The following is a 9,382-nucleotide window of genomic DNA, read 5'->3' as shown; positions in this document are numbered from 1 at the left end:
TCTCTATCTAATCTATCCGGAGGATTGCTGAGAGTTGCAGTCAAGCAATAGAAAATTGGAAATATGCAGGGATTGGGATGCTCTCAAAGAAATCCAATGAGAAAAAAGTTTGGAGCTTGGAAGCAGTGCATTTGGATCATCCTCCTCTCCTAAAGGGCCTGGTCTAGGGAATGCCGGGAACTGTAGTCTGGAAGAGAGTGCAGATATGCTATTGCGTGTTTTGTTTGCCAGGGGAGTAGTGTTGTTTTGCTTTTTTGGCTTTCAAGTTCCTTCCGCTGTGTTTTTCAGTGTTTTTATGAGTGATGGTCACTTGTTGGCCTAGTAGGTGTCTTGTGTCCAAATTTGGTGTCAATTCGTCCATTGGTTTTTGAGTTCTGTTAATCCCGCAAAGGAATATTACATTTTTATTTCTATAGATAAGATTGCATAGCGTTGCTGCCAAGTGGCTTGCTTCGTCTGCAAGGTCTGGACAGGACGGGTTTTGTCACCTGTGGAATACGTCCATAGAAAGCAGACCAAGGGGCCTGAGAAAAGCTCAAGGCAAGGAGTGGGATTTGCAGGACTCCTTCCCCTCCCTTCGGTGTGGCCTTTCCCCGCAGGGATTGTGCTGCGACCTTATTCACGAAGCATCCAGGCCCCAAACCGAAGCACCGAGCGGAGAAGAAGCTGTCTCATCCTGTCCTTACCTGAGTGCCCTAAGGTGACTAAACCTACTGGGGGCCTATCACCAGAAGAGAGGACTCACTGGGAAAGACTCGAAGGTAAGGTCGAAAGCGGCAGAGAAAGAGGAAGACCGCATCCCAGACGGATCCAAGCCTTGGCTGCCCTGACTCTGCAAGCTTTCGAGGAGAGGTGACATGGAGGTCTCTCATGCAGGGGGTCATCATAAACCAAAATTAAAAGTTCAAGAAGAATTTGACTGTACTCTCTGCAGGGAGGGAAGAGTTAATATCGCCTATTTGCTTTCAGGGCAAGGAAAGGATATACTAGGGTTGAATGAAAAGTAATGCCTCCACCTGCGTTACTTGGGTTTGGATGGGAATATTTTAATAAACCAAAAGCAGAAATAATCCTTAGAATGTGCTCTTTAACTACCACTATTCACGTTTCCACATAATCACCAGTCAATTAGATACATTTCTGCCAACGATGAACAAGTTTTCTCAAGCCCTCATGGAAGAGGGGCACTTTGTTTCCACAACCCATCCTGCACAGATCTTCCAATAGTCAAACAAAGCAATAATGTGACCCACACGTTCTTGTGAAATGCTGATTATGCTTGAAATTTCTCTCTGAGTGATAGGACGATTGTCCTGAATCAATCTGTCAACCTTTTGCTTGTGAAACTCGGTGGTTGCTGTCACAGGACGTCCAACTCTTTGTTTATCACTCGCACAGATCTCCCAATAGCCAAGCAAAGCAATAATGTGACCCAAACGTTCTTGTGAAATGCTGATTATGCTTGAAATTTCTCTCTGAGTGATAGGACCATAGTCCTGAATCAGTCTGTCAACCTTTTGCTGTTAAACTCGGTGGATGCTGTCACAAGACGTCCAACTCTTTGTTTGTCACTCAAGTCAGATGTTCCCACCTCAACATCTTCAAACTTACTCGCCCAACAACACACAGTACTCGCATCAACACAATAACCATAAACAGCTTGCATTCTCTGATTAATCTTCTTTGGGGTGACATCTTCTGCTGTCAAGAATTCAATGACTGCATGTTGCTTAACCGTCTGTGCAGGGTTCCATATTTTGCACATTAACAACACAACCGGTCAATACTAAGGCTTCCCGCCAAAATTGAACTGTAGAGGAGAGTCTACTGAACAAGTCAGTACCTACCGCATACCAGTACTGCCATCTGTTGAGGAGTTACGAAGGAGGAGGCATTACTTTTCATTCTACCTTAAAAGATTGCATGCATGTATGTGAAAAGGCTTGATGGGAAAGGAAGGAGGTGGGTATGAGTCCATTTCAGGCACATGGTCCACTTTGCAATATGAGACCTTTTAAGATGGAGGTGCCGATCCCAAAACTTCTCATTGTGGTCCCTCAATCTTCTTTGACAAATTGTAAACTTATAAGCATACCAAATAATTATTTTAAAATAAACATATTTATGATTTAGTATCAGTAAATGTTTGATTTGCATAGCTTTAAACCCTCACATGTGTTTCTTTACTCTTGGATTGAAGAGTGAAAGCTTGCTGGGCAAATAATGAATTGGGTTATGGGCCCAGATCCTGGGATATAGGGCCTGCCTGAAATAACAGGTTATAATAACCTGTTATGGTATAAATATAAACTTAGATATATGGGGTTGGGACTGCATGCTTTAAACTAGGCGTGGAAAACTTTGGTCCTCCGGGTGTTTTGGACCCCAACTGTTAGGCTGTGAGGAATTGTGGGAGTTGAAGTCCAAAACATCAGGAGGGCTGAAGTTTGCCCATGCCTGCTTTAAACCCTCACATGTGTTTCTTTATTCTTGCATCTAAGAGTGAAAGCCTGTTGAGCCCATAACCTATTGTGTTTTGGTTATAATAATCTGTTATGGCATAAGTATGTTTTTACTAAGAGGTTTAGGCAACTTTATATTTTTCTGGATAATCCAAACAAGCAATTGTAACCCAAAACCCAATGCTGCCTATATCTAATGTTACATGGTACCCAGGGGATATTGCTTGCTGGCTCTTTCCAATATTCCAGCAGTCCCCTTCTTGGTCCTCCTCTTTCATTACCATTCTACAGATTGGGTTGGATCCAGATGTAGTCAGAGAGACCCATATAAATAAATGTGTTTTCAATTCCTTAAATTACATTGGCTTCAAGGGTCTGCTCTAAGGCTGGATCTACACTGCCCTATATCCCAATATCTGATCCCAGATTATCTGCTTTGAACTGGATTATATGAGTCTACACTGCCAGATAATCTGGGATAAGCAAATAACTTGGGATCAGATCTTGGGATATAGGGCAGTGTAGAAGGAGGCACAGAACCATTATATCTGTATCCAAGCCACCCTGGGCCCTTCTAGACAGGCCCTATATCCCATGGTCTGATCCCAGGTTTTCTGTTTATCCCAGCTTATCTGGCAGTGCAGACTCATATAATCCAGTTTAAAGCAGAAACCCTGGGACCAGATCCTGGGATATTGGGACTGTCTGGAAGGGTCCTTTGTCTATTCAAGTGTGGGAACCATGTGTTCCTTCAGATGTTGTTGGATTGCAGTTCCCAGCATAGGTGTTTCTGGCTAGGGCTGCTGGGGCTTGCAGGCTAACAGCATCTGGAGGTCTAGAGCAGGGCTCCTTAGGCCCCTCCTACACTGTCCTTATATCCTAGGATCTCATCCCAGGTTATCTGCTTTGAACTGGATTATATGAGCCATATAATCTGGGCTATGGAGATAATCTGGGATTTGATCCTTAGACACAAGGAGAGTGTAGAAGGGCAATAGACATTTCTATTTAGGATCTGAGAAATGTTTATGTGATCCTAGGATATGTTGGAAATGGCAGCCTTCTGCAAGCTTCCTATACTAGTTGTTTGTAATGTATATAATTCAGATTGCTTACTATATTATAGTAAGAGTATAATGTAATGCATTATATTACTACTACTACTACTACTACTAATAATAATAATATAATTATAAATTTATATTACATGTAAGATTACTAATAATATTAAAATATAATGGTACAGTTACGTACAATATAGTACTGAGATGCCCGCGACCTTGGAGGAAACCCAGGCGGGTGCGGTATTTAAAACCTCCAACCCGAAGGGGGTTTCCGCCGCAGTCCCCTTGAAACCAGAGGGGGAAATGCGTTGGCAAGCCATAGTTTGCTTTAAATGGCTCTTTTTATGTTGTCCTTCAATTATAATAGAATCATAGAAAAGGCCACAATGGTTTTCCAGTCCATCCCGCTTCTGCCACACTCGGGCTCCGTCTACACTGCCCTATAATGCAGTTTAAGACTTCGTAATATAGTCCATGTGGAGGACCAGGTATGAGCAAACCCAGGCGGGGGAAGGGGGACAGATGCGGCCCCTTGGGTTCTTTTCTCAGGCCCTCCCCTCTCTCACTATCCTATCCTATCCTTCCTTCCTTCCCTCTTTCCTTCCTCCTTCCCCCCTCCCTCCCTCCCTTCCTTCCTTCCATTCATCTACCCATTCTTCTCTTCCACCCCTTCATTCTTCCTTCCCTTTTGTCTTTCATTCCTTCATTCTCTCTTTCCTTCCTCCTTCCTTCCTTCTCTCTTTCTCCTTCTCTCCCTTTTGTCTTGCCTTCCTTCTCTCTTTTCTACCTTCTGACTTCCCTCCCTTCTCTCCTTCTTTCTCCTTCCATCGTTCCCTTCCACCCTTTCCTCCTTCCCTCCCTCTTGTCTTTCCTTTCTCCTTACTTCCTTCCCCCTCCCTCTTTCTCTTTCCCTCTCTTTTGTCTTGCTTTCCTTCCTTCTTACTTCCCTCCCTTCTTTCCTTCTTTCTCCTTCCATCCTTCCCTGCCACGCTTTCGTCCTCCCCTCCCAACAGAATAGGATACAAATAGGATACATTTATTGTCATTGTACAACTTCCTTCTCTATTTCCTTCCTCCTTACTTCCCTCCCTTTCCTCTCTCTTTCTTCCACCCTTTAGTTCTTCCTTCTCTCTTTCCTCCCTTTCCTCCCTTTTGTCTTTCTTTCCTTCTCTTTCCTTTATCCTTCCCTTTCTTCTTTCCTTCCCTCCTTCTTTTCATCCCTTCCTTCCTTCTCTTTTTCCTTCCCCTTTCATTTCTTTCCATCCTCCCCTTCCACTGTTCGTTCGTTCGTTCGTTCGTTCGTTCGTTCGTTCGTTCGTTCGTTCGTTCCTTCCTTCCTTCCTTCCTTCCTTCCTTCCTTCCTTCCTTCCTTCCTTCCCTTCCCTTCCCTTCCTGCCTTTCGTCTTTTCTTCCTTCTCTCTTCCCTTCCTCCTTCCCTTCCTTCCTTCCTTCCATCACTGGGCAGCTGGCTAGCATGCAGGCCCACAAGTTAGAAAGTTTGCCTGCATTATTGGAGTCTACACTACACTGCGGTTTTTAACTGCGTTATATGGCAGTGTGGATCACAATCAAAGCACTCCCAACAGATGGCCTCCAAGTGTCACGGAGGCTCTTTCTTTGGGGGCTTTTAAGCAGAGGCTGGAGGGCTATCTGTCGGGGGTGTTTTGATTGTTCTTTTCCTGCATGGGAGAGAGTTGGATTAGGTGGCTTTTGGGGTCTTTTCCAATTTAATGATTCTATGATTCTATGAACTGAGCCAAATTTCTCCCAATTTTATAATTCAAAATAATAATAATAGCAATAATATCACTACACATTCATTATAGTCCCAGGACAGTTTAGAGCAGGCATGGGCAAACTTTGGCCCTCCAGGTGTTTTGGACTACAACTCCCACAATTCCTAGCAGCCGGTAGGCTGCTAGGAATTGTGGGAGTTGTAGTCCAAAACACCTGGAGGGCCAAAGTTTGCCTATGCCTGCTCTAAACTGTCCTGGGGCTGAAATGCAGATGTCTGTTTGGGGAGCCCCACTTCCTGGAGGCCCCCAAACTCTCTCCGGCCCTCCCTCCCTGCATGGTTGCCATTAAGCCCAGTGACGCAACCTCCTCTTTTATTTCATTTTTCGGTCCAAAAAGAGAAATCAACGCAATGGATGAAATGGCTGTTTTCGGAGATCAAAGCCAAGATCCCTCTCCGGTGCATCTGGAGAGCCAAAGTGGGGAAGAGCCCACGCGGGACTTCAAAGGGAGCTCCGTAAGGATGCCCCCCTCCCCCCGAAGCATCCTCCGAAGAGACAATGGAGTCCGTGGCATCCTTCCAAAGACATAACCTGTGTGTCTAAAAGAGAGAGGGAGAGAAAGATGGGGGAAGGAGGCACTTCCCTTCCTGAGTTCTCTCAGATATGTATGGGAAAAGGGTTGTTGGGGGAAGGGGCGCCCTCGTGGTGCGTAGCTCCCCCCAAAACAACAACACCACACAGGGATATTGGGGGGCGGCCTGGGTTGTCAGCCCCCCCCCCCCTCTTGAGCGCACCGGCAGCAGCCTCGCCAAGCGCGGGAGCCAAAGGTCAGGTTCAAAACTCAACCCAAGACCGCGGAGGGAGGGCAGAGGTTGGGAGCTCCTGGAAGGAAGGGAGGAAGGAATGAGGGAAAGAGAAAGGGAGGGAGGGGAGGGAAGAGACAGAGTGAAAGAGAATGGGATGAAAAGAAGGAAGGGAAGAAAGAATAGAGCAGTATAGGATAAAATTATTGTCATTGTACAACGAAATCAAATGCTCTCTCCCGCACACATCACAAAACAACATTCACATCCCTCCACACTCCAACCACCCCAAAGGAAGGAAGGAGGCAGAGAAAGGGAAAGGGAAAGAGAAAGGGAGGGAAGGAAGGAGGGAGGGAGGGAGGAAGAAAGGAAAAGAAAGAGAAAGGGAAGGATGGAAAGAAGAAAGAAAAAGGAAATGTAAGGAAGGAAGAAGGAAGGAAGGGAAGAAGAAAAGGAAAGAGGAAGGGAGGGATGGAGGGAGGAAGGAAGAGAAAGAGAAAAGGAAGGAAGGAAAGAGAAGGAAGGAAAGTGGGAAAGGGAAGGAAGGAAGGGAAAGAGAAAAGGAAGAAAGGAAGAGGGGGGAGAGGGAAAGGGAGGGAAGAAAGGAAGGAAGAAGAAAGGGAAAGGAAAGGAAGGAAGGAGGGAGAGGGGGAAAGGGAAGGAAGAAAGGAGGGAGGAAGAGGAGGGAGGGAAAGGGAGGAAGGAAGGAAGAAAGGGAGAGAGGGAAAGGGAAGGAAGGAGGAAGGGAAAGGAAGGAAGGAGAGAGAAGGAAAGAGAAGGAAGGAAGGGAAAGAGAAAAGGAAGCAAAGAAGGAAGGAAAGAGAAGGAAGGCAGGCAGTAAAGTGAAGGAAGGGAGAAGGGAAAGATAAAAGGAAAAAAGGAAGAAGGGAGAGAGGGAAAGGGAAGGAAGGAAGGAAGGAAGGAAGAAGAAAGGCAAAGGAAAGGAAGGAATGAAGGAGGGAGAAAAAGGGAGGGAAGGAAGGAGGGAAAAGGAGGAAGGAAGGAAGGAAGGAAGGGAAAGACAAAAGGAAGGAAGGAAGGAAGGAGAGAGAGAGTGGAAAGGAAGGAAAGAAGGGAAAGAGAAAAGGAAGGACGGAGGGAGGAAAAGAGAAGGAAGGAATGAGAAAGGAAGGAAAGAAGGAGGGAGGAAAAGGGAGGGGAGGAAAGAGGAAGGGAGAAGGAGGGGAGGAAGGAAGAAAGGCAAGGAGGCGGGAGGGAAAAGGAAGGAGGGAGAGAAGGACAAGGGAAAGGGAGAGAGGGAGGAAGGGAAAGAGAAAAGGGAGGAAGGAAGGCGGGAAGAGAAAGGGAATTAAGGAAGTACGTGGCAGCGGGGGGGGGGGGGGGGGGTCCTGATTCCGGAAAAGAGAGCTTGCCAGTCAGTCACGACCCGGGGCTGCAGGGGCAACGTCTTGCCCTTCTTGGTGCGAGTGCGGAAACCAGCCAATGGAAGAAGGGCGAATAAGCGTATCCCCGCCGCCCTCCTCCTCCGCCCAGGGCCCGCACTGCAGAGGCTCCCGTCGGAAACCAGTCATGGCGGGCCTTGTGGGGTGCGGGACCCTGAGGGCGGCGTGGGGGGGGGGGGTGTGAGGGGGCTCAATTTAGGCAGGACGCCTTGTCCCGCTGGCCTCCTTCCCAGGCCCTGGAGGCTGGGGACACGACTCTCTAATGATCCTGAGGAGGAGAGGGAATAATAATAAATAATACAGGCAGCCCCCAAATTGCAGACATCTGGAAGAGTTATCATGGGGAAAAGGTGTCTCCACCACGGAAGCTTTGTCACTCATCTTTGTTTCCACAAGTCGCATTTGTGATCACAGGGACAGAAAGTGAGGTGGGATCTTCTGAACAGGGGCACTGGCAGCCCAACGAACGCCAAAGGGGGTGTTAACCCTTCCCTATGCCATCCAAAATCAAAAATATATACAGGCAGTCCTCAAGTTATGAACCAGAAAGGTTCTGAAGATTTGTTCTCAAGCTTCATTTGTTGGCCTCATCACACTAGAGAAAAAAAAATCCACTTCAAATCCGGTTTCTGCCTCCTGTAGAATTCTGGGATTTGTAGTTTGGGGAGGAGCCTTTAACAGCCTCACTCAACTACAAACCTCAGAATTATGCAGGAGGTATTGAATGTATCCAGAGGAGAGCGACTAAAATGATAAAGGGTCTGGAGAACAAGCCCTATGAGGAGCGGCTTAAAGAGCTGGGCATGTTTAGCCTGAAGAAGAGAAGGCTGAGAGGGGACATGATAGCCATGTATAAATATGTGAGAGGGAGTCACAGGGAGGAGGGAGCAAGCTTGTTTTCTACCTCCCTGGAGACTAGGACGCGGAACAATGGCTTCAAACTACAAGAGAGGAGATTCCATCTGAACATGAGGAAGAACTTCCTGACTGTGAGAGCCATTCAGCAGTGGAACTCTCTGCCCCGGAGTGTGGTGGAGGCTCCTTCTTTGGAAGCCTTTAAATAGAGGCTGGATGGCCATCTGTCAGGGGTGATTTGAATGCAATATTCCTGCTTCTTGGCAGGGGGTTGGACTGGATGGCCCATGAAGTCTCTTCCAACTCTTTGATTCTATGATTCTAGGTAGAAACCGGATATTAAGTGGATTTTTTCTCTATTGTGACGAACTGTGTTCGGAACAGGTACATTTTAAAGAGTATCTTCAGCCAAAAATATATATTCTTTCGCTTTCTTGGTTTTAGCAGCCTAATTTAAATGAAATATAACATTTTGGTGTTGCTGTTGTTAAATATTTATAAGATGGAACCCGCCAACCCTTTGTTTTTGTTTTCAAATCCACATTTCTTGAGATTTGCACTGTTATGTCCAGGATAGAGCTGTTCAGGAAATCCTCCTCTTGAGATGCACAGCCCCCTAGTGGTTGTTACCATGAGCAACAGCTCTTTCTCTAATGTAGCAATCCTGTGGGGAATAGGAAGGCCTATCATCCTTGCATCAATAGGTGGATGAGCTCCCTCTGTCAGCTCCAGCTCCCCATACGAGGACATGAGAGAAGCCTCCCACAAGGATGGCAAAACATCAAAACATCTGGGCATCCCCTGGGCAACGTCCTTGCAGATGGACAATTCTCTCACACCAGAAGCAACTTGCAGTTTCTTATGTCGCTCCTGACCATAAAATAAAATAAAATAAAATAAAATAAAAAATTAACAGGCAACATTCTATGGATTGGAACACTCTGCCAAAATCTGGAGCTTAATTTAAATGCAAAGCATATTTATAATGGCATCACATCTCACTGATAAGCAAACATTAGGTGAAATACCTAAAACATGCAAGTCTTGTCCCATCAACAC

At 46.3% G+C, this 9,382-nt stretch overlaps 1 long non-coding RNA gene across 1 annotated transcript in view; it reads left to right on the top strand.

Annotated features, from left to right (window-relative positions):
- The first annotated feature begins 377 nt into the window (after nucleotides 1-377).
- LOC132767512 (uncharacterized) overlaps nucleotides 378-9,382 on the top strand; it is a 53,269-nt gene continuing 44,264 nt past the window's right edge. Inside the window, exon 1 of the long non-coding RNA XR_009630649.2 lies at nucleotides 378-761. This is a non-coding gene — a long non-coding RNA (uncharacterized lncRNA). The remainder of the gene's footprint in view (nucleotides 762-9,382) is intronic.

This window comes from Anolis sagrei, chromosome 2, assembly GCF_037176765.1.
Source record: "Anolis sagrei isolate rAnoSag1 chromosome 2, rAnoSag1.mat, whole genome shotgun sequence".
NCBI classification, from domain to species: Eukaryota; Metazoa; Chordata; class Lepidosauria; order Squamata; family Dactyloidae; genus Anolis; species Anolis sagrei.
The sequence above is the reverse complement of the archived record's forward strand: the minus strand, read 5'-3'. Positions and strand labels throughout refer to the sequence as shown.